Raw genomic sequence first — 26205 nt, 5'->3', positions numbered from 1 at the left:
TGTTATTTATGGACACTGGAGTTTGGATTTCACATAATTTTCATGTCATGAAATATTCTTTTGATTTTTTTATCAACCATTAAAAAGTGTAAAATCATTCTTAGCTTGTAGCCCTAACTAAAACAGATGGTTTGCTCATCTCCATTTAGCATAAGGCATTATACCAAGGCCAAAATCAAGAAGGAAAAGATAGCATAAAATTTGATTGCATAAAAAGATAATAGAAACTAAACTAAAAGATAAACTGCAGGTCACCTGGGTGGCTCAGTCAGTTAAACGTCTGCCTTCGGCGCAGGTCATGATCCCAAGGGCCTGGGATTTAGCCCCACATCAGGCTCCCTGCTCAGCAGGGAATCTGTTTCTCCCCCTCACTTCTGTGTTCACGCACATGCTCTCTCTCTCTCAAATAAATAAAATCTCTTAAAAAAAAATAAACTGCATGTTGGGGAAACGTATTTGGAACCATATGTAAGGAAAAGATTATTGTCATCTTGGTATGACATTAGTAAGGGTACCCGTGGATAAGAAACAGACCAAAACACTATTAGAAAAATGGGCAAAGGGCACAAAAAGACAGTTCACCAAATAAAACCTAATGTCAGTAACTGAACGGACCAGTACTGAACCACAAAAGGCAAAAGAAAACATGGGAGACTTTCACTTTATACTTCATATGCTTTGGTATTGCTTAAGATTTTTTTAAAGCTCATCTTTTAATTTTTCCTTTTATTTTTATTTTATTATTTCTTTAAGATTTTATTTATTTGAAAGAGAGCATAGAAGCAGGGGGTGTGGTAGGCAGAGGGAAAGGGAGAATCAGGCTTCCCACTGAGTAGAGAGCCTGATGTGGGGCTCTGTTGCAGGCCCCTGGAATCATGACCTGAGCCAAAGGCAGATGCATAACTGACTGAGCCAGCCAGGCACCCCTGTTTTAGTTTTTTTTTTTTATGTAAGCTCTATATCCAGTGTGAGGCTTGAACTCAGTGACCCTCAAATTGAGAGTCTCATGTTCTACCAGCTGAGCCAGTGAGGTGCCCCATTGCTTGAGATTTTTACAGCAAGCAGATACTACATTTATCAGTATTTAAAAAGGCAAAAAAAGTTTTCTTATAAGATTTTTGAGTTGTTGCTTGGCTTTCTGGTCCCTAAATTTTCTATTTTCCTAATGGAGGTAGAGAAGAGAGGGTGAGTTCTTCTTTTTCCTGCCTCTGCTATGCTATACATGTTGCTCTGGTTTATTTTATTTTTTTTTATTTTTTTTTTAAGATTTTATTTATTTATTTGACAGAGAGAGATCACAAGTAGACGGAGAGGCAGGCAGAGAGAGAGAAAGAGGGAAGCAGGCTTCCCGCTGAGCAGAGAGCCCGATGTGGGACTCGATCCCAGGACCCTGAGATCATGACCTGAGCCGAAGGCAGCGGCTTAACCCACTGAGCCACCCAGGCGCCCTGTTGCTCTGGTTTAGAAGACAGCATGTGGAGCTTAGACCCGGTCAGATTCCCCCACCCCAGTCCTGGCTTTTGTATATTCTTTGGCATTTTACTAGGCCAGCATAATGGGCACTGCTTGCGTTGATGCCATGTTGACTTGGAAATCTCCAATTTGATTTTAAGGTGGAGGTTGTTCTATAAAGCATCTTCTTAAATAAGTTTGATGTTAGGGATTTTGAATTGCTTTTAAATTTTATTTTTGTTTTAAATAGTTATTAATAGAAGCCAGAGGGAAGGGGCACATGGGTGGCTCATTTGTTTGGGCATCCCACTCTTGATTTCCATTTGGGTCATGGTCTCCTAGTCGTGGGATCAAACATTGCGAAGAGTTTCATGCTCAGGTGGAGTCTGCTTGGGATTCTCTCTCCCTCTTCCCACCCTTCCTCCTTCACAGATGCACATGTTAAATAAATAAATCTTTTTAAGAAGGTAGAAGAGGGGTGGAGGGATTCTTTTAAATCAACTCTTAAAACTCTGTCTTTGGTAGAACTCTTGATTTTCCAAGATTTGTTAAATGTGTCAAAAGATATTTGGCATAGGTATTAACTTTATGGACCTGTTAAATACAAGACAGTTTTTTTTTTCTGGTTCTGAATTAATTCAGTCATGAACAATAACAGAACCTTGTATGTAGGTAATGCCTCTGCATTTGCTCAAGGCATTTGGTTACCAAGGTGAATCACAAGGGAAAGAATTTTACTTTGCATTTCTTTTCAAATCAGGAGTTGTAGAATTTGATGAGCATGAAGCATGCTGTTATTCTTTTCCTGTATTCTATGTAGATGATGTCATTAAACTAGATTTTGACTTTTAGACCTTGGTTTAAAGTACTGGAATAATTGGCTAAGTCATAAGTATATTTCATGTGGAAAAGAAATAATTGTATTGAAATAAGCTGATTTGATCTAGAGGTACCTTACTTACCTTGAGCATGGCAGAAAAGAAACTTATAATACCAGTTAATGTACAGTGTAGCAGCTATAGCTGGGGAAAGAGGAGTATGAGAGGGAGTAAAAGTAAGGTGTAAATTACAAGAAATTTGGGAGAATGTGACTTTGTGATGTAACTGTGAGAGCCAGAATTGGGAATATTGGGTAGACATGTACATGTCCCTAGATTTTAGGAGAGCATACTTGAAGAAGTAGACAAGAGTATGAATCGATTGGAATGGTATACTGAAAGGAAAGTCAGTTTAAAGAAAAACAACAAAAAAACTGCTCTTAAAAGATAGGTAGGTGATTACTTCTTTTGTGGGGGGCAGAGGAAGAGGGAGAGAGAGTTGTTTTGTTTTGTTTTAACGTTTCCTTTGAGAGAGAGAGAGAGAGAGCACACAGAAGGAGAGGGAGAAGCAGACTCTCCACTGAGCAGAGAGCCTGATGCAGGGCTCTGTCCGAGGACTCCCAAGATCATGACCTGGGCTGACGGTAGAGGCTCAGTCCACTGAGCCACCCAGGTGCCCCGGAGAGAGAAAAATCTTAAGCAGTCTCCAAGCCCATCACAGGGCCCAATATGCAGTTCTGTCTCAACCCTGAGTTCATGACCTGAGCCCAAATCAAGAGAGGCTTAACCAACTGAGACACTCAGGTGCCCCAAGTAGGCAGTTACTTCTAATAAATACTCAGACTTGATTAAGAAATTAAGAAACAGAAATTTTGAAAAATATAGGCCATTAGTCTATCAACAAGTATAGAAAAAGTAAAGTAACTTAATTTGTTTTAAAATTTTATTAGTATTAAAACTATTTTTTTAAAGATTTTATTTTTTCATTTATTTGACAGAGAGAGATCACAAGAAGCCGAGAGGCAGGCAGAGAGAGAGGGGGAAGCAAGCTCCCCTCTGTGCAGAGAGCCTGATATGGGACTTGATCCCAGGACCCTGAGATCATGCATGACCTGAGCTCAAGGCAGAGGCTTAACCCACTGAGCCACCCAGGCGCCCCTAAAACTATTTTTTTAATGAAGAAGTTTTTTGATCTTTTGTAGTTTCTGCTGTTCTCTAGTCCTGCACTTCCAATGTGGTAGTCTTCACCCTTGTGTGCTAGTGTGTTGGCCAGCATATATGTCTGGAACATTTCTATCATCACAGAAATTTCAATTTGGAAGTGCTATGAAAATGAGATATATTATTAGAAAAGCTGGTAAAAGTAAGTGAGGGTAATGAGATACTTTTCTATCCAGAAATTTTACTGAAGAAGAATTAGGTTTTTATAATCCTGAGACGTTGCTTTTTTGTGCTTTTTTGTTGTTAATATTTGCATTTTGACTTTTATTTTGAAATAAGTTTACAGAGAAGTTGCAGTAATAGTACAAAGAGCCTTTTCCCTCCCTGAGCCATTTGAGAGTAAGTTGCTCACTTGATGCTTCGTCAGCTTTGAATACTTCAGTGTGCATTTCCTACAAATGGGGACATTCTCCCATGTAACCACAATACGTCCATTAAAATCCGGAGTTTAACAGTGATACAGTAGTACCAGCTAATCCTCAGATCCCATTCAAGTTTACCAGTTGTCTCAATAATGACCTGTAGAGCAGAAGGATCTAGTTCAGAATTACACGTTAAATTTTGTTGTCCTGTCTTTGACTTGATCATCTTGATATTTTTGAAGAGTGTAGTATGTTATTTTGAAGATCATATCTCAGTCTGGGCCTGATGTTTCTTCATGGTTAGATTCAGAATATGCATTTTGTCAGGAATACCACATAAATGGTGCTGTAGTCTTTTATTTTGTCAGGAGGGACACTGTGTGTTTCATTTCTCTTATGTTAATTGTGATCACTTCATTAAGATAGGTTCTGCTGGTTTTCTGTACGTAAATTTACTTATATTTTCCAGTGAGTGCTTTGTGAGGACGAAGCATTTTGAAACCATGTGAATATCTCATTCCCTATGAAGTTTTCCCCCACTAGTTTTTTTTTTTTTTTTTTAATTTATTTGACAGAGAGAGATCACAAGTAGACGGAGAGGCAGGCAGAGAGAGAGAGGGAGGGAAGCAGGCTTCTTGCTGAGCAGAGAGCCCGATGTGGGACTCGATCACAGGACCCTGAGATCATGACCTGAGCCAAAGGCAGCGGCTTAACCCACTGAGCCACCCAGGCGCCCCTCCCCCACTAGTTTTAACATCATTGGTATTTCTTTAACATCATTGGTATTCCTACAGTGGTTGTCAAATGATGATTTTTCTAATTTTATCATTTCTTTCACATTCGTTAGTTGACATATTATGAGCAAAAGCCTCTTCTCCCAGTGTATGTAATAACTTATATTCATATGTATTTATGCATTTCTATTTTATTCAATGAGTTATTATATATTAATATAATGTTACTTTGATGCTGAATTTGTCCCAGATTTGGCTAGTGGATGCCTCTGACTTCAGGCTGGCTCCTATATCCTTTTGACATGGTCTATCATTCTTTGATCACTTCTCTTTCTGACTTTGTGGTATAAGATGTTCCAGTCTCTTCTGTACTTTTCCTGCCTCAGCCCTGAAAGCAGTCATTTCACCAAGAAGTGAAATGGTTCCTTTTATTGGAGGGTGTATTTAGAAACCAGGTCTTGAGCTAGGTATGATTGTTCTACTGGGTTATAGCTGCCTAGGCCCTCTCAGTGAACTAGAGCATATGCAAACATGTATGTGTACTTATATATGCATCCATCTTAGATAAGCTTTGTCTATTCATAAGTTAAAGTGCTGTTGGCTATTAGTTCAGTATTAATGAATCAACAATAAGGGAAATCTAGAAAAAAGAAGAAGATGTTTGCTGATCTGTACATTCAGTCACTTCAGAAAGTGCTAACATATGTAGTGCATGGTGAATCTGTGCAAAAGGGGGTAAATTTGTGGATTTGTGAGATGACAAACATTAAAGTGGCATATTGGACAGTGTTGTGCACTGTGAGCATTGAGTGTATTTTTGTGATGAAGGGGTGTCTGATTTTAAATGCTTTTTCTGCAGTGAGATCATGTGTTTTGCTTCTTTATTAATATGGTGTATAATACCAGTACATAGACTTTTAAATAGCAATTAATTAGCTTTTGTTGTACCTTTTGCATTGTATGTTGGGTTTGTTATGAATGCTCGGCAAGATTGTATTGCAGGTGTGTTTCAGGATATCAAATATTAATGAGATTGTCTTTTTAAAAATCAGCTTAATTGAGGTATAACCAATCTTCTTAACATAAAATGTACCTGTTTTCCATATACAATTGGATGAGTTTTGCCAAATTTATATATCATAATGATCATCACTACAGTGAAGATACGTAACATTTCTTTAACCCCAACAAGTTCTCTCGTGTCCTGCCCAGTTATTCCTCTCCATCCCCTTCTTGGGCTGCTGGCTATTAGGGATCTGCTGTCTGTCACTACAGACTGCATTTGTCTTTTTTTTTTTTTTTTTTTTTTTTTTTAAAGAGATAGATCACGTGAGCTGGGGGGTAGGGCAGAGGTAGAGGGATAGAGGTAGAGAGGTAGAGGGAGGCAGGAAGAATCTCAAGCCGACTCCATGCAGTGTGCAGAGCCTGACACAGGGGTTTGATCTCATGACCCTGAGATCATGACCTGAGCTGAAACTTTAAGAGCTGGACATTTAAGCAACTGCATCACTCAGAAGGCCTTACATTTTTTGTCTTTTCTACGTTGTTAAATATAGTATTTATTTTGTCTTGATTCTTTTACTGAGCATGTTTTTTTTGGGTTTTGTTTCGGTTTTGTTTTAATTGTATGTGCATTTATTTTATGCAGAACTTACTCCTGGACCTTAAGTTTTGTTTTTTTAGTTTCTTTTGGGATATCTTTTACTTCTGTGCAACCTCCTCTTGTGGTTTAGGAACAACATGCTCTCTTTTAGTAAGAATCATCTCAGTGTGACAGGGAGAGTTATATATGGGTTAATCCAACTATGAGCTCTGTAAGTTCTATGCCATATCTTGGAGGTTTTGTTCATCTGGATATGCTCCATTACCAGAGAATCAACATCTAAATCTTTAAGTTCAGCATTACTCTCTGCATTTTTAAGCACGTGCATTAAAAATTAAGCTCTCTTTTCTGGGCCACCAACCCGTGTGCAGCCCCACTCTTTGGCCTGGGCATGCCTAGCAGCTCCACCAGGGTAATGATGGAATGGCACACTTTACTTCTGCAAAGTGACATTCTTCAGATACTGGGCTTTTCGGATATGCATATCCTTAATGTCCTGGACAATTTCACATGTGTTCTTAAAGTGAACACGAAGAACTTCTTGCATGATTTTGTAGGGTTTTCTGGGTCAAGTGGGTAGTGAACCATTTTCAGAGATCACCTTAGGCTGCTTAGGTTAAGAGTGAGCATGATGTTTTTGACATTCATCCATGTTGTTAGGTATATTAGTAGACAATTCCTTTGTTTCTTTTTTCTGAGAACTATTCCATTGTGTGAATATACTGTAGTTATCTTCCATATGTTAATAAGCATTTAGGTTTTTTCATTTTGATCCCCTTATGAATAAAGCTGCTAGGTGCATATATGTTCAAGTCTTTGCTTAGATATAGGTCTTTGTTTCTTTTGTATAAATCCTAGAAGTAGAATTGCTGCTGGGTTTTATGGTTAAAGTGTATGTTTAATTTGATAAGAACCTGCCAAACTGTTTTCTATAGTTTTAAACTTTACATTCTCATCAGCAATGTGCATGAGTTTCATTTCCTCCACATCCTCACCAGCACTTGGCATTGGCAGCCTTTTACTTTTTAATCATTATGGGTGTCTCATTATGGTTCTACTTGCATTTTCCCAGTGACTAGTGAAGTCTCCTCGTGATCCTATCTTGGATATCTGTTTATGTCCTTTTTGGCCATTTGTGTATTTGCTTTTGTGAAGTGTCATCTTAAATCCTTTGTCCATTTGTTTGTTGGATTATTTGTTACTAGTATCTTATGCTTGAGTTGTAAGGGTTCTTTATATATTCTGGATACAATAATTATATATGTATATATATTACAGATACTCTCTCCGAGCTTGTGGCTTTTTTTTTTTTAAGTTTTTAAAATTTATTTTAAAAATTTTATTTAAGTAATCTTTATAGCCACCGTGGGGCTTGAACTTTTATGATCCTAAGATGAAGAGTCATATGTTCCTCCAGTTGAGCCAGGCAGGTACCCCTGGTTTGTTTGTTTGTTTGTTTGTTTGTTTAATGGTGTCTCCCAAGGAGGAGAAATTTTTTAATTTTGATGAAGACCAAATTGATCACTTTATTTTTTTTGAGTTCATGTTTTTTGTGTCCAATCTATGAAGTCTTTGTCTATCTATAGTAGACTGAATTCGAAGAAGACTTCAGGGGTCTTAGGGACCTACACTTTTGTATTATTTCCTATTTGTAATTATGGGCAGTGAATATGATGGATTTTACTCCAATGATTATGTTATGATACATGGCCAAAGGGACATTAGAGATATAATTAAGTTATTAATTAGTTGACTGAATCCATTAAAGGGGGATTATACAGATAGACCTGACATAATCATATGAACCCTAAAAATCTGGGTCTAGAAGTCAGAGCCGGGAGAATTCAGAAGATTTGAAACATGAGATTTCAGCAAGAGGGAAATTTTTCCATTGCTGGCTTTGAAGGTGGAAGGGTCTATATGGCAAAGATTGCAGATGGTCTGTAGCTGCAGAGAATGGCTTCTGGATGAGAAGTAGCAACGAAACAGAGATCTTAGTCCTATAGCTGCAGGGAGCTGAATTCTGCCACAACTATGTGAACTTGGAGGAGGATCCTGAGCACCAGATAAGAACACAGCCTGGCAAATACCTTGAGTTTTTATCTTTGTGAGATCCTTAGCAGAAAATCCATATCCATACTGTTACTTAGTAATATCAAATTAATATACTGTCTCAAGATTGTGAAATTTTTTTCTTGTATGTTCTTATACTTTTAGCTGTTACATTTAGGTCTAGATCTATCATCCTTTCATCTTTTATGAATATTCATCCCTCAGTAATTTGTGTGTTTTAAAAATTCTATTATAAATGGTATTTTAAGATATTTCAATTTATAACTATTAGTAATTTCCAACTCTTTATTGATAATATATAAAGATACAAGGGGCACCTGGGTGGCTCAGTGGGTTGAGCCTCTGCCTTTGGCTCAGGTCATGATCTTGGGGTCCTGGGATCGGGGCCCGCATTGGGCTCTCTGCTCGGTGGGGAGTCTGCTTCCCCTCTGTCTTTGCTTTCCTCTCTGCCTACTTGTGATTGCTCTCTCTACCAAATAAATAAATAAGATCTTTAAAAAAATACAGTTGATATTTATGTATTTTTTTATGATGATCTTATATTCTTCTACATTGTTAAACTTACTATTTTTACTCTTTTGTAGACTTCTTAAGGTTTTCTATGTATAAGATCAGGTTCTCTGTAAGTAAGTTTTACTACTTCTTTTCCAACATAGTTTTTAATTTATTTTTCTTTATTGCACTGGCTAGGACCCTCCAATATAATGTTGAATAAAAATGGTAAAGTGGGTATTCTTGCCTTCTTCCTGATTTTAGGGAGGAAGTATTTAGTATTTCACCATTAAATGTGGCGTTAGCTTTAGTTTTTCATTGTTTCTATCGAGTTGACAAAACTTTTTGTAATTCCTAATTTGCGAAAGAAGTTTGTTGGGATGGCTTGGATTATAGGGAGAAAGAATGCAAAGTGGCCTTGCTTTTCGAAGATACTCTTCCAGCACTTTCTCTTTTTTTAAAATCAACATTGTTTTGGCTGTTCTACATTCTTCGTGTTTCTGTGTAAATTTTCTAATCAGCTTTAGAACTTTTAGCTTTCCACTTATTTTTCTAGGTCAGGATATGTTTATTTGTGCAGCATTTTGGATAAATTCTTCAGATATATTTTCAGATTTATTAATTCTCTCTTCAGTTGTGTCTTCTAGTGGTTTTCCTGTCTATAAAATTTTAGATTTCAATGAATATTTTTGTTTTGGGAGTTCCATTTGGTTGTTCCTTTGTCGTCTTTTTAAAGTGTTTTATGCCTTATGATTTTGATGCCTTTAATCATAATCATTGTTAAAACTCACTTTATAGTCTTTATGAGACTGTTCTGTTTTCTGAATCCTGTGCATTTTATGTTGAGCGCTTGCCTTTCCATAGTAGGTTTACTTTTGTTTGTACTAGAGATGTCTAGTGGCATCGCTGGCACAGGCCACTTTTGTTAATTTCCCATGGGGGAAGTAGGTCCTGGATCACAAGATAAAGTAGACCTCAAATCCATAAAAGGCATATGTCTGTGGTTTCAGACTCTCAGAGGGAGCCTTTCCTTCTCTTACCCCCAGCTCACAATAAGGTAGACAGACTCTCTGGTCTTGTTTAGGCAGGTAGATTTTTTTTTTTCCTTATAGATTTTCACTGAGAGTATAGTCCTTTTAGGGCCACAACTTTGCAGGAAATCTTAGATCTAATTTCCCATGTTTCTCAGGAGCCTGCTTCCTGTCTCCTTTCCTTCTACTTGCCTTATTTATTCATATGTCTTCACAAATGCTTCTGGGGGCTAATACACAAGTCAGCTCATACTGCCAACTCTGTCTTCTTTGGGGGGGAGATTCTTTTTAGATTTTATTTTAAAGTAATTCCTACACCCAGTGTGGGGCTTGAACTTACAACCCAGAAATCAAGAATCATGTGCTCCTCTGACTGAGCCAACTAGATGTCCCCCCAGCTCTGGTTCACATTTTGTTTCATGCCACTGGCAGTTTTGTTTACTTTCTTGAGAACTTAACTAAGCTTCTCAAAGTACGTTAGTATTTATCCAACATTTCTAGGTTATAGTAACTGGAGATTTTATTACATTTCCTAGATTGCTGTGTTGCAAGATAAAAAAGATGACTGTGTGCTTTAAAGATTGAGCTTAATATACAGAGATATTGGGTGTCAGCCAAACCATAAAACTACTTTTTACATATTCATTTATTAATTTCTATTTTTAAATGGCAGCTCCTTTAAAAAAGAGATCAGGAGCATGATTTTCCTGTCTATTTCCTGAGGAAGCAAAAAGGCAGAAACTTGGTAAATAGCAAGACCAGTGGTTGCTATAGTAAGCATGAGACTTCCTGGCATTGGCTCTATTAACAGTAGGAAATGAAATCATGGCAGTGTCTCTTTATTTTGCCACAAAGTTTTGTTTCCCATCTTTGGATCTTTGGATTAGGACATTTCTGCTTTATCAAGGAATTGGCTCTTCCAACTTATTTGATACAGTTAGACAGTGATGAGAAAGTCTCATTGGTTGTGTACATTTTACTATACTTAGGAGTTTGTAATTATATGACAGTTATGATACATTTCAAACAGGGCTTCAAAACTTCCCATTTAGCTCTTTCTGGAGGGAAGCCCTTTTCCTCACATGGCTGTTGATGTACATGGGTTATAGGCTATCTTCATCCAGGGAGTGAGAGCATAGATTTTGGAATTTGATATCCCTGGATTTGAGTCTCATCTTTGCAATTTACCAGTTGTTTGGTTGCAGACAAGTTTTTTTAACTGCTCTGTGACACAGTTTTTCATCTGCAAAATGAAGCATCTGTTTCCTCTGCTTTTTTCAGAGGTAATGTTAAATAATGTACATTATAGTTTGATACAGTGCCTGACACAAAATAAGCACTTAATAAATGATTATTATTATCCTTGTTGAGCTGCTGCTTTTTCATGTGCCTGGTGATCAGCGATGGAATTGGCACCTTCCAGGATTTGACCAAGTCAGTTATTTCAAAAATCCAAGCAGACTACATCTGTGCTTTGAAAAGCAGAAAAAAATACCCAGAAAACAGAAACTAAGCAGTTATTAAGGCATTGAATAGTAATGATCATTATTATTTGTTCTTAATAAGGTAGATGTTCCATGTTTGCCTGGGCCTTTATTTAATGCTTTTTAAAATTGCTGTTTCTCTTTTCTCTTTAAACCTTACTATTATCAAGTTTAAGAATAAGCTAAACTAAAAAGAAACTGGGGTCTTAGGATAGGAAAGAGTCAGATTTGTAGGATACACCATTAACTTTTTCTGTTTTGAACTAGGGGAAAGACAGGAACAAAGAACCTGGGGTGCCAGGCCAGTTCAGTTAGTAGAGCATGCCACTCTTGATCTCAAGAGTTTTATGTTCATATCCCACATTGAGTGTAGAAATTACTTTAAAAATCATCATAATAAAAAAGAGCCCTTCCCCTTTTTTAAAGATTCTATTTATTTATTTGAGAGAGAAAGAGCTCAAGTCAGGGGAAGAGGCTAGCAGAGAAGCAGAGGGAGACGTAGCCGAAGTCAGATGCTTAACTGACTGAGCCACCCTGGTGTCCCAAAGAAAGCCTTTTGTAGATTGCTTACAGTATGTGTTCTAGGTAAGTTCTGTGAATATTATTCATAATTTTTTTTTGAGAGAGAGCGAGTGAATGAGTGAGCAGGCAGGGGCAAAGAGAGAGGGAGAGAGAGAGAGAATCTTAAGCAGGCTCCACACCCAGCATGGATCCTTGCAGGGCTGGATCTTACCACCCTGAGATCATGACCTAAGCCAAAATCAGGAGTTGTCTGCTTAACAAACTTGAGCCAGCCAGGTGTCCCTCTATGAATATTATTAAGACGTAGTTCTTAACCTCAAGGATCTTATTATCTGTGAAGTGAGGCCATAAACAGTTGCAGTAGTTTGTGACAAGTACTTTGCTGGAGGTCATGATGAATTCTGGTGATTGAGAGAAAGGAAGGAATTGGGACAACTGGGATTTCTGGTTTGGGCAAGGGGATAGATCCGAGCTGGCTGACTGTGACCTGCTGATAACCTTTTGCACAGCCCAGAAATTAAAGAATTGTTTTTACCTCTTGAAGTGATTGAAAAAATCAGAAGTGTATTTTATGACATGGACATGGGAAAATTACATTAAATTCAAATCTCAGTATTTACAAAGCTTTATTAGACTACATCTATGCTCAGACTTGGTGTCTGTGGCTCCTTTTGTGCTAAAACAGCAGAGCTGAGTAATTGTGACAGAGGCTGTATTATCTGCAAAGCCAAATATTTACTGTGTAGCTCTTTATGGAAAAAGTTGGCTGACTCCTGGCGTGGATGGTGAGTTTTATCCACTGGGATAAGCAATTAGGAGAACAGATATAAAATAAAATGACGTATTTCTCTGAGTGTTGGTTATTTGACTCAGAGGTGCTTGTGAGATATGTAAGTCTAGAAGCAACGGTATACATAGATCTAGGGTTCTGAAGGGAACTGTGACTGAAGATAGATGGAGAAGAAAGGATGAGATCCAGAAGAATGGATGGGAGAATGGTTCTCAGTCCTGGCTGCACATTGGAATCGCCTAGAGTACTTAAAAACAAATAAACAGAACCCAAGCAGGACAATCAAAAGTATTTTCAGGGGCGCCTGGGTGGCTCAGCGGGTTGAGCCGCTGCCTTCGGCTCGGGTCATGATCTCAGGGTCCTGTGATCGAGCCCCACATTGGGCTCTCTGCTCAGTGGGGAGCCTGCTTCTTCCTCTCTCTCTGCCTGCCTCTCTGCCTACTTGTGATCTCTCTCTGTCAAATGAATAAATAAAATCTTAAAAAAAAAAAAAAGTATTTTCAGTCATTGCCACATGTCCCTTAGAGAACAGTGCAGTAGAATAGTCCTAGTTTTAGGATAAGAGAGGAGTACTCCTGCCTTCCCTGGAAAGACCTGATTTCTCACTGAATTCAGTTCTCATGAACTCTTCAGTGATCTTAACTATTTATTTAAGATGGAGCTCTGTGAAACATCTTGTTAGAGTGTATTCCTCTCCCTGGGAACAATCCATGCGTTTAAATTGGGCTGTTTTGTTTTTCTAAAGGTTTTTTCCTTTGCTAGTTGCAGATGGCACACCAGAAAAACAAGGGGGTGGGTATTTATGGAATTCCAGTCAGTGGTGTTAGTTGATGGAGTTCAGGTAACTAAGGTAAGAGAAATAAAACCAGAGCTTCGAGGAGGCTTTGTCACCTGAGTTAGTGTCCTCACAAAGTAAAGCTAAAATCAGGTTCTCTGTCACTCCATTTTATTTCTGAGCTGTAAGAGTAGCTTATTTTTTGTGATTAAAAACATAATTATCTTTCTTTGAGAGAGTGGCTCTCAAAGTGGTCATGAATTTGAGTCACTTAAAGAGCTTTTTACAAAAAGACCAAACTCTGTGCCCTGTCACCCTGCCTTTGTGGAATTAAAGTTTGTGTGGGTAGAGCACAAGTAATCCTGATCTCCATACTTGTTGAACTGATGTATGGAAACAGTCGAAGAGTGCAACACTCTCTCTTATGTGTAGCAGTAAGTACCTTGTGTTAATAAAGGAAAAATGGGTTTTTGTTATTTGACCTTCCCATTGCTCCAAGTTTTAAGTAGGAGTGTAAGCCAGCACTACAGCTTTGGAAGACTTTTCTGCAATTCCATTCCTACATATTTCCTGTTGAGAAATGAAAATGTATGTCTAAAAAAGGACTTACATGTAAACATACACTGAAGCTATATTTGTAACAGCTAAGAAAATGGAAATAATCAAATGTCTAAAAATAGGTGAATAGATAAATATAAATTGTGGTATATTCATATAATAGAATTTTTTTCAGCAATAGAAAGGAACAGACTACCAATACAGACAACAACATGGGTGAAACTCAAGAGATGCAATGTTGAGTGAAAGAAGGCAAACACAGAAAAGTCGATGTAGTTCAGTTACTGGAAGATGAAAGCACTAGTCAGACTAGTGCTTCCTTTAGCAGGAGGTGGGAAGTCAGGAATAGAGGGGGGCAATGAGAGCCTCTGCAGCGGTGAAGAGGTTTTATAGGTTAATGTATAAGAAATACATATATTTCTTTTTTGTTTCTTTTGGTAAAATACACACAACATAAAATTCACCATTTTCATCATTTTCAAGTGTACAGTTCATGGGCGGCAAGTGTGTTCGCATTGTTGTGCAGCCATTGCCACCGTCCATCTCCAGAACTTTTTCATCATCCCCAATTGAAACCAACTCATTATACACTAAATTCCATTCCTCCAACCCTACCTCCAACCCTGGCAACCACTATTCACTATACTTTCTGTCTCTATGAATTTGATTACTCTAAATACTTCATGTAAGTGGACGTATACGATATTTATCTTTTTGTGTCAGCCTTAATTCAGTTAGCATAAGGTCTTCAAGTTTCATCCATATTGTAGCATGTATCACAATTTACTTTTTAAGTCTGAATAATATTCAGCCTTAATTCAGCTTGAATATTTTGTTCATCCCTTCATCTTTTGGCTGGCATTTGAGTTCTCTCCACCTTTTGGTTATTGCGAATAATGCTATAATGAATATTGGTATACAGATATCTCTTCAAGTCCCTGCATTCATTCTTTGGGGGATAGGTACTTAGAGGTGGAATTGCTAGATCAGATGGTCATTAATTTCATGTTCAGGTTTTTTCTGAGCAACTGCCATACTGTTTTCTGCAGTGGCCGCACCATTTTATAGTCCTATCATTAATGCACTAAGGGTTCTGATTTTTCTGTATCCTCACCAGCACTTAGTTTTTGGTTTTTTTCTTTTGTATTCATTTATTTTTTAAAATTTTAATTCCAGTATTGTTAACATACAGTGTTACATTAGTTTCAGGTGTAGTGATTCAGCACTTCCATACATCACCCTGAGCTCATCACAAGTGTACTCCTTATTCCCCATCATCTGTTTCCCCCATGCTGCCTACTTACCTCCCCTCTGATAACCATCAGTTTGTTTTCTGTAGTTAGGAGTCTTGTTTGTTTGTTTCTTTCTTTCATTTGCTTATTTGTTTTGTTTTTTAAATTCCACTTATGAGTAAAATCATATGGTATTTGTCTTTCTGTGACTGACTTATTTCACTTAGCATACTGTCCTCAGGACACTGCCAGGCCTTTCATGGTCTGTCCATGGGTTATCTCTAAAACTGAAAAAGCCTATGAACAGCATTTATATTACTATAGCTAAGTAAGTATTATTCATTGTCAGGCCAAGTATTGTTTTCTGGGCTTATATATTTTTCCCTGTAGGTTTAATGTCCTGACCCCTGGGCTGTTCAAAGGAGAAGATGAAGAAAAAGTTAATTCTTTTTTTGAAAGTATCAGTTATTTCCAGTCATAATTTTTAAAAAAGATTTTATGTATTTGTCAGAGGGAGAGAGAGAGAGCACAAGCAGGGGGAGCAGCAGGCAGAGGGAGAAGCAAGCAGGGTCCCTGCTAAGCAAGGAGCCTGATGTAGGACTTGATCCCAGGACCCTGAAACTATGACCTGAGCTAAAGGCAGATGCTTGACCAACTGAGCCACCCAGGCGTCCCTCCAGTCATATATATATATATATATATTTTTTTTTAAAATATTTTATTTATTTATTTGACAGAGATCACAAGAAGGCAGAGAAGCAGAGAGAGAGGGGAGGAGGCAGGCTCCCCGCCAAGCACAGAGCCCAATGCGGGACTCGATCCCAGGACCCTGGGATCATGACCTGAGCCGAAGGCAGAGGCTTTAATCCACTGAGCCACCCAGGCGCCTCCAGTCATATATTTTTTAAAGATTTTATTTATTTACTTGAGAGAGAAAGAGCACGAGTGGGGAATGGGGCAGAGGGAGAGGGAGAAGCAGACTTCCTGCAAAGCATGGAGCCCCACATGGGGCTTGATCACAGGACCCCAGGATCATGACTTGAACCAAAGGCAGATGCTAAACCAACTGAGCCACCTAGGTGCCCTTCCAGTCATATTTTTATTTCATATTTAGATTGTACCTTTCCCATAAAATTTTTTTTAAAAATATTTTATTTGTCACAAAGAGAGGAAGGAGCACAAGCAACAAGAGCAGGCAGAGGGAGAAGCAGGATTCCCACTGAGGAGGGAGCCTGATGTGGGACTCCATCCCAGGACCCTGAGATCATGATGTAAGCCAAAGGCAGAACACTTTACTGACTGAGTCACTTAGGCATCCCTCATACAATTTTTTTAAAAAAGATTTTATTTATTTATTTGACAGAGATCACAAGTAAGCAGAGAGGCAGGCAGAGAGAGGGGGAGGGGGGAAGCAGGCTCCCTGCTGAGCAGAGAGCCCGATGTGGGACTCGATCCCAGGACCCTGGGATCATGACCTGAGCCGAAGGCAGAGGCTTTAACACACTGAGCCACCCAGGCGCCCCAACGCAGGCATCCCTCATAAAATTTTTTTAAAAAAATTTTTTATTTATTTACTTGAGAGAGAGTGAGCACAAGCAGGGGGAAGGTCAGAGGAAGAGGGAGAAACAGATTCCATGCTGAGCAGGGTGCCTGAGGTGGGGCTCCATCCCAAAACCCTGAAATCATGACTTGCGCCAAAGGCAGATGCATAACTGACTGAGCCACCCACGTGCCCCCTTATATAATTTTTTTCTTGGTGATTCTAATTTTCTTTCTTTCTTGTCTGTCTTTATTATTATCTCACTTTTTCCCAGGCTCAAGTCATACACATTCTAGTCTATCAAGACCCTGCCCACATTTATACTAATTGTTGTTTAGGCCATCAGCACAACTGCATTCTTCAGATTTTCCTTATATTTTTGAGTAGGACCCACTCCTGTGATCTTTGATCTCAGTCTTACAAGACTCGTTTTAAAAAAAATATATTTATTTTATCTATTTATTTTAAAGAGTGAGAAAGTGAGCAGGGGGAGAGGGAAAGAGAGAGATTCCCAAGCAGACTCTGCGCTGACTGTTGGGCTGACGCAGGGGTCAGTCCCATGACCCCGGGATTATGACCCAAGCCAAAATTAAGAGTTGGATGTCCAGCTGACTGAGCCGCCTAGGCACCTAATTTTTTTTTTTCTTTTTCTTTTTTGGAGTTCATTCTCAAGTAACTTCTTGAGAGAGAGGGTACATGGCAAATAAATGTTGATACTTTCTAATGTTTATTCTTCCTTCATGTTTATGTGATGATTGAGTATAGAATTCTAAATTGCAGGTTTTTTTCCCTCAGAGCTTTGAAGTCATTGCTCTGTTTCTTCTGACATCCATTGTTGCTTATGAGATGTAGAAATTTAGCCTCATTTTTGTTTCCTGTAGGAAATTAATTTTCTTCCATCTCTGGAAGCTTATCTTTTATAGTGCTTATATTCTAGAATTCCATAGTGGTATACTTATTTGGTAGACCCTCTTAATCTGAAGATTAATATTTTTCATGTTTAATGACTTGTCTTAAGTTCTTTCTTTTTTTAAAGATTTATTTTAGAGTGAACACACAAGTGGTGGGGAGATGGAGACAATCTCAAGCAGACTCCCCACTGAGTGCAGAGCCCGAGGTGGGGCGTGGGGCTTGATCTCACAACCAACCCTGAGATCATGACCTGAGCTGAAACCAAGAGTCGGATGCTCAACCAACTGAGCCACCCTTGCTCCCACCCCTTGTTTTCTGATTTTAAAAAATTGCATTGGTTTTTGTTGATCTCTGAAGATAAATCATTTTTTTTAAAGATTTTATTTATTTGTCAGAGAGAGAGAGGGAGAGAGAGCAAGCACAGGCAGACAGAATGGCAGACAGAGGCAGAGGGAGAAGCAGGCTCTCTGATGAGCAAGGAGCCCGATGTGGGACTCGATCCCAGGACGCTGGGATCATGACCTGAGCCGAAGGCAGCTGCTTAACCAACTGAGCCACCCAGGCGTCCCTGAAGATAAATCATTTTTAAAAGTTTGATTTTTTTGCTTTCTTTCTGGAATTATACCTATTTCTTCCAGTCATTTTCTTCTTCTGTTTGTTTATTTTGCTCTGGTGATCCTTGCCTGTTAGTTCTTTTTTAAGAATGAAAGATTAAGTGGGGCTTCACCAAAATGAAAAGCTTTTGCACAGCAAAGGAAACCATCAAGAAATAGTCAATCAACTGAATGGGAGAAGATATTTGCAAGTAATATATTCAATAAGGGGTTAATATCTGAGATATATAAAGAACTTATACAGCTCAGCACCAAAAAACCCAAACAACCTGATTTTAAAATGGACAGAGGAGGGGTGCCTGGCTGATTCAGTCAGTAGAACATGTGACTCTTGATCTCAGGGTCGTGAGTTTCAGCCCCAGATAGGATGGGGAGATTACTTAAAAAAAAAAAAAAAAAAAAAGGCAGAGAACCTGAATAGACATTTTCCAAAGAAGACACGTAGATGGCCAACAGTCACATGAAAAGATGCTCAACATCATTAATAACAGAAAATTTCTAGTTAATGGCAGAGGAACCCTGGAGTGAGCTCTCTGGTCCTCCCTGTATTCCATAGTGGCTATGGAAAACAGGGACCAAGTGAGCTGTTACTACAAGTGTCTTACCATTTCATCCTTATCACTACAGGTGCAAATTTTGAGGCTCAAGGAACATGTAGAATATTTCTGAGGGAAAAAGTTTAAGTGTAAAGGGTTATAATTTGGCTTTGTGATATCTGTATGGGACTTGAGTTCCATATCTTGAAGGTATACATTAAGGTGGTAGCTTGATCTGAGCCATAAAAATCAGAGCAATGAATGTATACTTTGAATACCAGTCATCATTTTGGTCATAGTAAAGTATTAGTGAATACAAAGAAAAATAAGGAACACATGAAGGGGGACACTTGGATAGTGCCTGCTGTGTACTAGACTTGATGACAGAGACTTTACATTATTACATATAGATATGTTTACATGTATACTACATATTTTATAGTACAGCAGTCCTCTGATTATGGTGGGAGAGGTTGCTGTTTTTAAAGATGAGGAAATGAAAACTCAAAAGTTAAATACCAAGCTGTAGTAGTTGACAGAGCTAAGATTCAAATGTAAGTTTGTGTGACTCTACCGTGTTGCTTCTCTAAGGAAATAATCGCTTTCTTTTTTTTTTTTTTTAAGATTTTATTTATTTATTTGACAGAGAGAGATCACAAGTAGACGGAGAGGAAGGCAGAGAGAGAGAGAGAGAGGGAAGCAGGCTTCTTGCTGAGCAGAGAGCCCGATGTGGGACTCGATCCCAGGACCCTGAGATCATGACCTGAGCCGAAGGCAGCGGCTTAACCCACTGAGCCACCCAGGCGCCCCTCGCTTTCTTAATTTCTCATGTATGTCTCTAACCTGAGCAGTGTTAGTCCTTTGTTCTTCATATGTATTGGGCATTTGCTGAAGTAAGCACTTTTGAGGGGATTCAGGTAAGTAGAAGGCTTGGATTCTGCTTTCAAGGAGTGTATAATGTACGTTGGGGACACAAAAAAGATTTTTGCTTGTGGTCCAGGAGCTCATTGAAGACAGGGACAGGTCTTAATTGGCTTTCTAAACCCAGCATGTGGCACAGTGCCTGGCTTTTCAATGAAAATTTGTTGAGTCAGTGGCCAAACTGGAAATTGAATGCCTGAACTTAAGGATAAGGACTTTGCCTTTTTCTTTCTTGCATCCCTAACATTTAATGGAATGCCTGGCCTGTCATGGGACTCAAATAAAATATTGATGTGTGAGTGGTAGAGGAAGAAAAGCTGTAGAAACTAAAATTTACTTGTAATTGTGTCCAGAGAGTCAGGAACCCGGGCAGTGTTTGAGAAAGCAGATAACTATCACATGTCAAATGCAAGTTAAGGAGAATGAAAACTGTCAGAAGAAAATTGAATTTAATGAGATTATTTGTAGATTTGAGAGTGAAGGCATTAAGAACACAGTGGGGTCATTAAGGTGAGGTAGATAGTGAGGAACTAAAAGCAAGTACATCTTTTTTTTTTTTTTTAAGATTTTATTTATTTGAGAGGGAGCACGTGTGTACATGAGTTGGGTGGGATGGAGGGGAGGGAGAAGCCTGCTTCTCCCTGGGATGGGGCTGATACAGGGCTCCATCCCAGGACTGTGGAATCATTACCTGAGCTGAAGGCAGATACTTTACTTACTGAGCCACCCAGGTGCCCCCAAAGTGAAGTATATCTTACCCTAGTTGGTAGCAAGAGGAAGGAAAGGGAAAAGAGGAGGCTGTAGGGTTAAATGGGGGTAGTTACTGTGTTTGCATTTTTAAATATCTGTTTGGAACATGTGTGCTTATTTATAAACAGGAAAATTGAGGGCTGGAGAGGAAAGTTTGAAGGTAGCAGAAAGAAAGGCATACTGTAGGGGAAAGATCTAAAATGGGATCAAGGACACGGAGATTGATAGTCTTTGAAAGGATGAGAATATCTCTTCTAGTCTAAATGGAGAGAATAGAGGCTCTGTAGAGAAGGAAGAGGTGATGTCCTCTTATCACTAAAGCCATCTGTCCAGAGGGAGCTTTGAGCTACTGTGCTAGAAACTGACAAAGAAAGGATGTTTTCTACATAGCACTAAGACCCTGAGGTTGATACTTTGGAGCTATGGTTGGCAGCCGGAGATAGGAATGGTGAAACTGGGTGTTGCTGATAATCCATAAATCAAGATGGCACTTTTTTGTAGATTAGGGAATTACAGGATGGATTATTTTAGTCCACGCAGGCTGCCATGACAAAATACCTAGACTGGCTGGCTTAAACAACTGAAATTTATTTCTAGAAATTCCATTTCTAGACATAGGCAGTCCAAGATCTAGGTGTTAATAGGATGATGTCTGATAAAAACACTCTTATCGGGTTGCAGACACCCAACTTCTTGGTGTATCCTCACATGGCTTTTGGTGTATGGGGTTCAGGGGAGGGGAGAGGTGAGGGGAAAGAGAGATCTCTCTTTCTCTTCTTCTAAGACCACTAATCCTGTCATGGGAGCTTCACCCCATGATCTAATCTAACCCTAATTACCTCCGTAAGGCCCTGTCTCCAAATATATTGGGGATTAGAGCTTCAAAATGAGAATTTAGGAGGGAGACACAAACATTCAGTCTGTAACAGAGGTATATACTTTTATTCACTCCTCTTTTATTTTTTTTTAAAAGATTTTATTTATTTATTTGACAGAGAAAGATCACAAGTAGACGGAGAGGCAGGCAGAGAGAGAGAGAGAGAGAGAGAGAGGGAAGCAGGCTCCCTGCTGAGCAGAGAGCCCGATGCGGGACTCGATCCCAGGACCCTGAGATCATGACCTGAGCCGAAGGCAGCGGCTTAACCCACTGAGCCACCCAGGCGCCCCTATTCACTCCTCTTTTAAATGGCTCAGAAGTTCTTATAATTTTCATTAATATCATTAACCAACAGTTTGGATAGCTATTATAATGTAGGTTTTTATTTTAGTGCTTCTGGGAAAACAACAAAGTAAGAAAATTTCTGCTGGAGGTTTCTGGTCTTATTCAGGAACTAGATCATATATATAAAAAATAAATTATCTTATAGCACAAGGCATTATGACTAAGTGCCAAATGAGTAGAATAGACACATGTCAGAGATTATAGCAGTATAACTTGAGGTTCATTTCCATGTAGCTTATGAACATTTAAATGTTACCACTTTTGGGGCACCTGGTTGGCTCAGTGGGTTAAGCATCTGCCTTTGGCTTAGGACATGATCCCAGAATCCTGGATCTAGCCTCACATTGGCCTCTCTGCTCAGCAGGGAGCCTGCTACTCCCACTCCCTCTGCCTGCCGCTCTGTCTACTTTCGCTCATGCTCTCTGTCAAATAAATCTTTTTTAAAAAATTACCACTTTTATGGATATGTGCCAATTTGAGAGGCGCAAAAAAAAATCTAGTTGCTTTAGTTTGCTTTTTTGTTATTAGTAAATATAACTTTTTAAAATTTATCATATTTTCAGATTTTTATGAATTGTCTATTCATGCTTTTTGTCCATTCTTCCATGGTTCTGTTTGTACTTACTGGTTTATAAACACTTTAATAAGATTATTTAGCTCTTTGCTTGTAATAGTTTGAAAATGCTTTTCCCAATTTCTTATTTTGATTTAAATTTTATCTATGATATTTTGTTGACATATAGGAGTTTAAAGTTTTTTTGTATTTGAAGTTACTCAGTTTCTCAGTTTATGTTTCAAAAGTGCTACTGTACCTCAAGAACAGACAAATGCTTACAAATGTTTTCTTCAAGATTTTTTATAGTTTATACTACATTTATATTATTTATTGTTATTTATACTTAAAACTTTAAATCATTTGGAGTTTTTTTTTGAATATTGCATGAAATGAGATAATTTACTTTTTGCTCAATTTTCCTAGTACTGTTTATTAAGTAATCCTTTCATTTTTTCCTGATTTGAAATTCTTCGTTTATCATCTATAGAATACTTAAGCATATAGATTTTCTTGCTTGTTCATCTGTTTCTGCACCATTACCAGAGAGTTTTAATGAATTATGTAACATCTCATAGTACAAATACCTTTTAATTATTTGTTTTAAAACAATGCCTAGACTATGCTTAACTGTATTTACAGTTTTCTTTTCTTTTTTTTTTTTTAAGATTTATTTATTTTAGAGAGAGAGCAAGAGAGACAGCACAAGTGAGAGGGGCAGAGGGAGAGCCAGAGAGCATCTCAAGCAGAGTCCCGGGACCCTGAGGTCATGACCTGAGCCAAAACCAAGAGTCCAACACTTAACCTACTGCGCCACCCAGGCACCCCTTTCTTTTTTTCATTTTTTAATTTTAAAATAATTTAAGACTTAAAAGCTGCAAAATAGTACAGAGTTCCCATTTATACATCATCTAGTATGCTCCAATGATAACATCTTACATAAATAACCACAGTATATTTTGGCAAGCAGGAAATTGATATTGGTATAATCCTATTAACTAAAAAGCAGACCTTATTTGAATTTTTTGCCTTATTTTACATTTATTTATGTATTTATGTTTTTGGTGTATACTGCTTTGAAATTTTATTACATACGTAGAATTGTATAACCACAGTAACAATCAGGATACAAAACTGTTTTATCACCACAAAGAAAAAAATCTGTCAGGCTACTTGTTTATAATCAGATCCTCTCCCCAATCTTAAAACTTGTCAACCTATCACTATAACTTTTTCTTTTAGTATATGGCATTTAAATGCAATTATGCAGTATGTAGCCTTTTAAAATTTTTCACTTAGCATAATGCTTTTGTGAGCATTATGGTTTTTGTAAATATCAATGGTTTGTCCTTTTGAACAGCTCAATATAGTATTCCATTGTATGGATGTATCACAGCTGATCCATCTGCTTGTTGAAGGACATCTGTGTTGCTTCCAGTTTGGAGCTATTAACGAAAAGATTGGTATAAACATTCATGTATGTGTTTTTTGTATGGACATGTTTTCCATTTCTCTGGGGTAGATGCCCCAAAGTGCCATTGCTGGGTCACATGGTAAGTAAGTGTTTAATGTTATTTTTTAAAGATTTTATTTATTTATTTGCAAGAGAGAGAGCACGAGCAGGGGAGAGAGGAAGAAGCCAGCTCCCCGCTGAGCAGGGAGCCCGATCTGGGGCTCAATCCCAGGACCATGGGATCATGATCTGAGCTGAAGGCAGATGCTTAACGGACTGAGCCACCCAGGTGCCCCTAAGTGTTCAGTTTTGGGGTTTTTTTTTTAAGTGTTTGGTTTTTGTTTTAAGTGTCCTGTTTTTTAAAGAAATTGCCAAAGTATTTTCCAGACTGGCTGTATGTAACATTTTACATTCCCATTAACATTACATGAGAGATTCACTTTCGCTGTATCCTTACTAGCATTTGGCACATTCCCTCAGGCTTCCACTCTTCAAAGACTTCTGAATGCTTATAGGACAAAGAAAAATCCTCCTTATATGCTCCTGTTCTGCATACATCTCCAGCATTCTCTGGCACCATGTTCTTCATGTTCGAGTTACAGTGGCTTCTTTCAGACCCTGCTCCCACCATTTCTGAGACCACTAGCTAGAACTGAGTTTCCTATTATTGTTCTTTCCTGTTTATTCTTCACTTTCCAGTTCAGGAATCACTGCCTCAGGAGGGTCTTGACTGAGCTTTTTTACTAGGTCAGATTTTTTCTTACAGGCTCTTCAAGTCCTGTAATTCTCCTCCTATCACTTGTCACATTTGTCCCATTTGTTTAATGTTGGTTTTCTTAGATTTTAAGTTTCATGAGAGTAGGGATTTAGGTAGGTTTTGCTTGTTAGTATTTCATTTCTGGTACCAGGAGCAGGACCTGACATATAGTAAATGCTCAGTAAATTTTTTTTCCTAATGAATGTGGTTTTTTTTTTTTTTTTTTTTTTTTTTTTTTTTTTTTTTTTTGGAATCAGGAGTTTTACAGGTAGCCTTTTTGGCGTTGATCAGGGTAATCATGCACCTTTTAATATTTTGAATTTTTTTTCTTAAAGATTTTATTTATTTGACAGAGAGATAGATCACAAGTAGGCAGAGCAGCAGGCAGGGGGGGGGGGGGAAGCAGGCTCCCCGATGAGCAGAGAGCTGGATGCAGGGCTCGATCCAGGACCTTGAGATCATGACCTGAGCTGAAGGCAGAGGCTTAACCCACAGGCTTAACCCCTGGGTGGCCAGGTGCCCCTATTTTGAATTATTTTAATAAGGATTTTTATTAATATGTTCCTTAATAATAGACCATGGTTAAATTTTTGAAGTATACCTCTAGCAGTCTGGAGACTCAAGAAAAAGTTACAGTTCAAGGACAAGTCTGCTGGAGAATTTTCTCTGGCTTGGGGGAGGAACAGTGTTCTGTTCACACCTTCATCTGATTGGATCCGGCCTGCCCATATTGCGAAGGACAGTCTGCATTACTCAAAGTCCCTTAGTTTAAATATAAATCTCATCCAAAAATACCTTCACAGAAACATCAGACTAATATTTGACCAATCTGGCACCCATATGCATCTTAAACCATACTTAATCTCTGAATAAAGATAATAAGGTCATGCTTCCACCTAATGTCATACAACTACCCTGCATATAACCAAAAGGTCATTAATCTTTTCCCTAGGAGAAGATGCCAAGTCCTTTGATGATGTTTACTTTTCTTCTTGATAACTTGTAACTTAACTACTATGATGGAAAGTTAACAATACTTGAGTACTAGGATTAGATATTTAATCTGATATTTTTCCCTGAAGAAAATGTTTACATATCTGTTTTCTATTATTTGTCTATTTTCTTTTTCTTTTTTCTTTTCTTTTTTTTTTTTTTTAAGATTATGTGTTTTTGAGAGAGAACATGCATGCGTGCATGCCAGAGTGGGATGGAGGAAGAGAACCTCAAGCAGACTCCGTGCTGAACGCAGAGCCGGAATGCCAGGCTCAATCTCATGACCCATGAGGTCATGACCTGAGCTGAAATTATTAGTGGGACGTTTAACCTGCTAAACAACCCAGGTGCCCCATTGCGGTCTATTTTTTGTTGCAGAAGACATTAAAATGTAGTAACATAAAGCAACAACCATCTAATTCAGCTTACTATGCTTTGAATCAGTAAACTGTGTTGGGTTAGCTGTTTGGTTCCACTGCAGTCTTGATTAGAGTCATTTGTGTATCTGTTGTCAGCTATTGGTTGATCTAGGGCTGAGATTGTCTCAGGCACTTGTCTTTCAATTGGTGTTGGGTGTCTGCTGGACTTCTGTATGTAAAAACTCAGGGCTTTTCTGTTTGTGAAAAGCCCTGAGCTTTCTACATAGCCAGGGCTGCTTCGTATTATGGTAGCAGTGTTCCCAGAGAGCAAAATGGAAGCTGCAGGTTCTCGTAAGGTGTCAACTTGGAGGTTACACCATCACTTCTGCTGCATTTTCTTGTGTGGAGCAAGTCACAAGGTCACCTCAAATCAAGGGGTGGGGAAGTA

At 38.4% G+C, this 26205-nt stretch overlaps 1 protein-coding gene and 1 pseudogene across 2 annotated transcripts in view; one reads left to right on the top strand and one right to left on the bottom strand.

Moving 5' to 3' along the window:
* Positions 1-6710, bottom strand: part of LOC125109875 (60S ribosomal protein L17-like) — a 38589-nt pseudogene extending 31879 nt beyond the window's left edge.
* PTPRA (protein tyrosine phosphatase receptor type A) overlaps positions 1-26205 on the top strand; it is a 150099-nt gene that overhangs the window by 32982 nt on the left and 90912 nt on the right. The gene's annotated exons all lie outside the window — the stretch shown is intronic.

The sequence above is a fragment of the Lutra lutra genome, chromosome 9 (assembly GCF_902655055.1).
Source record: "Lutra lutra chromosome 9, mLutLut1.2, whole genome shotgun sequence".
NCBI lineage: Eukaryota > Metazoa > Chordata > Mammalia > Carnivora > Mustelidae > Lutra > Lutra lutra.
The sequence above is the reverse complement of the archived record's forward strand: the minus strand, read 5'-3'. Positions and strand labels throughout refer to the sequence as shown.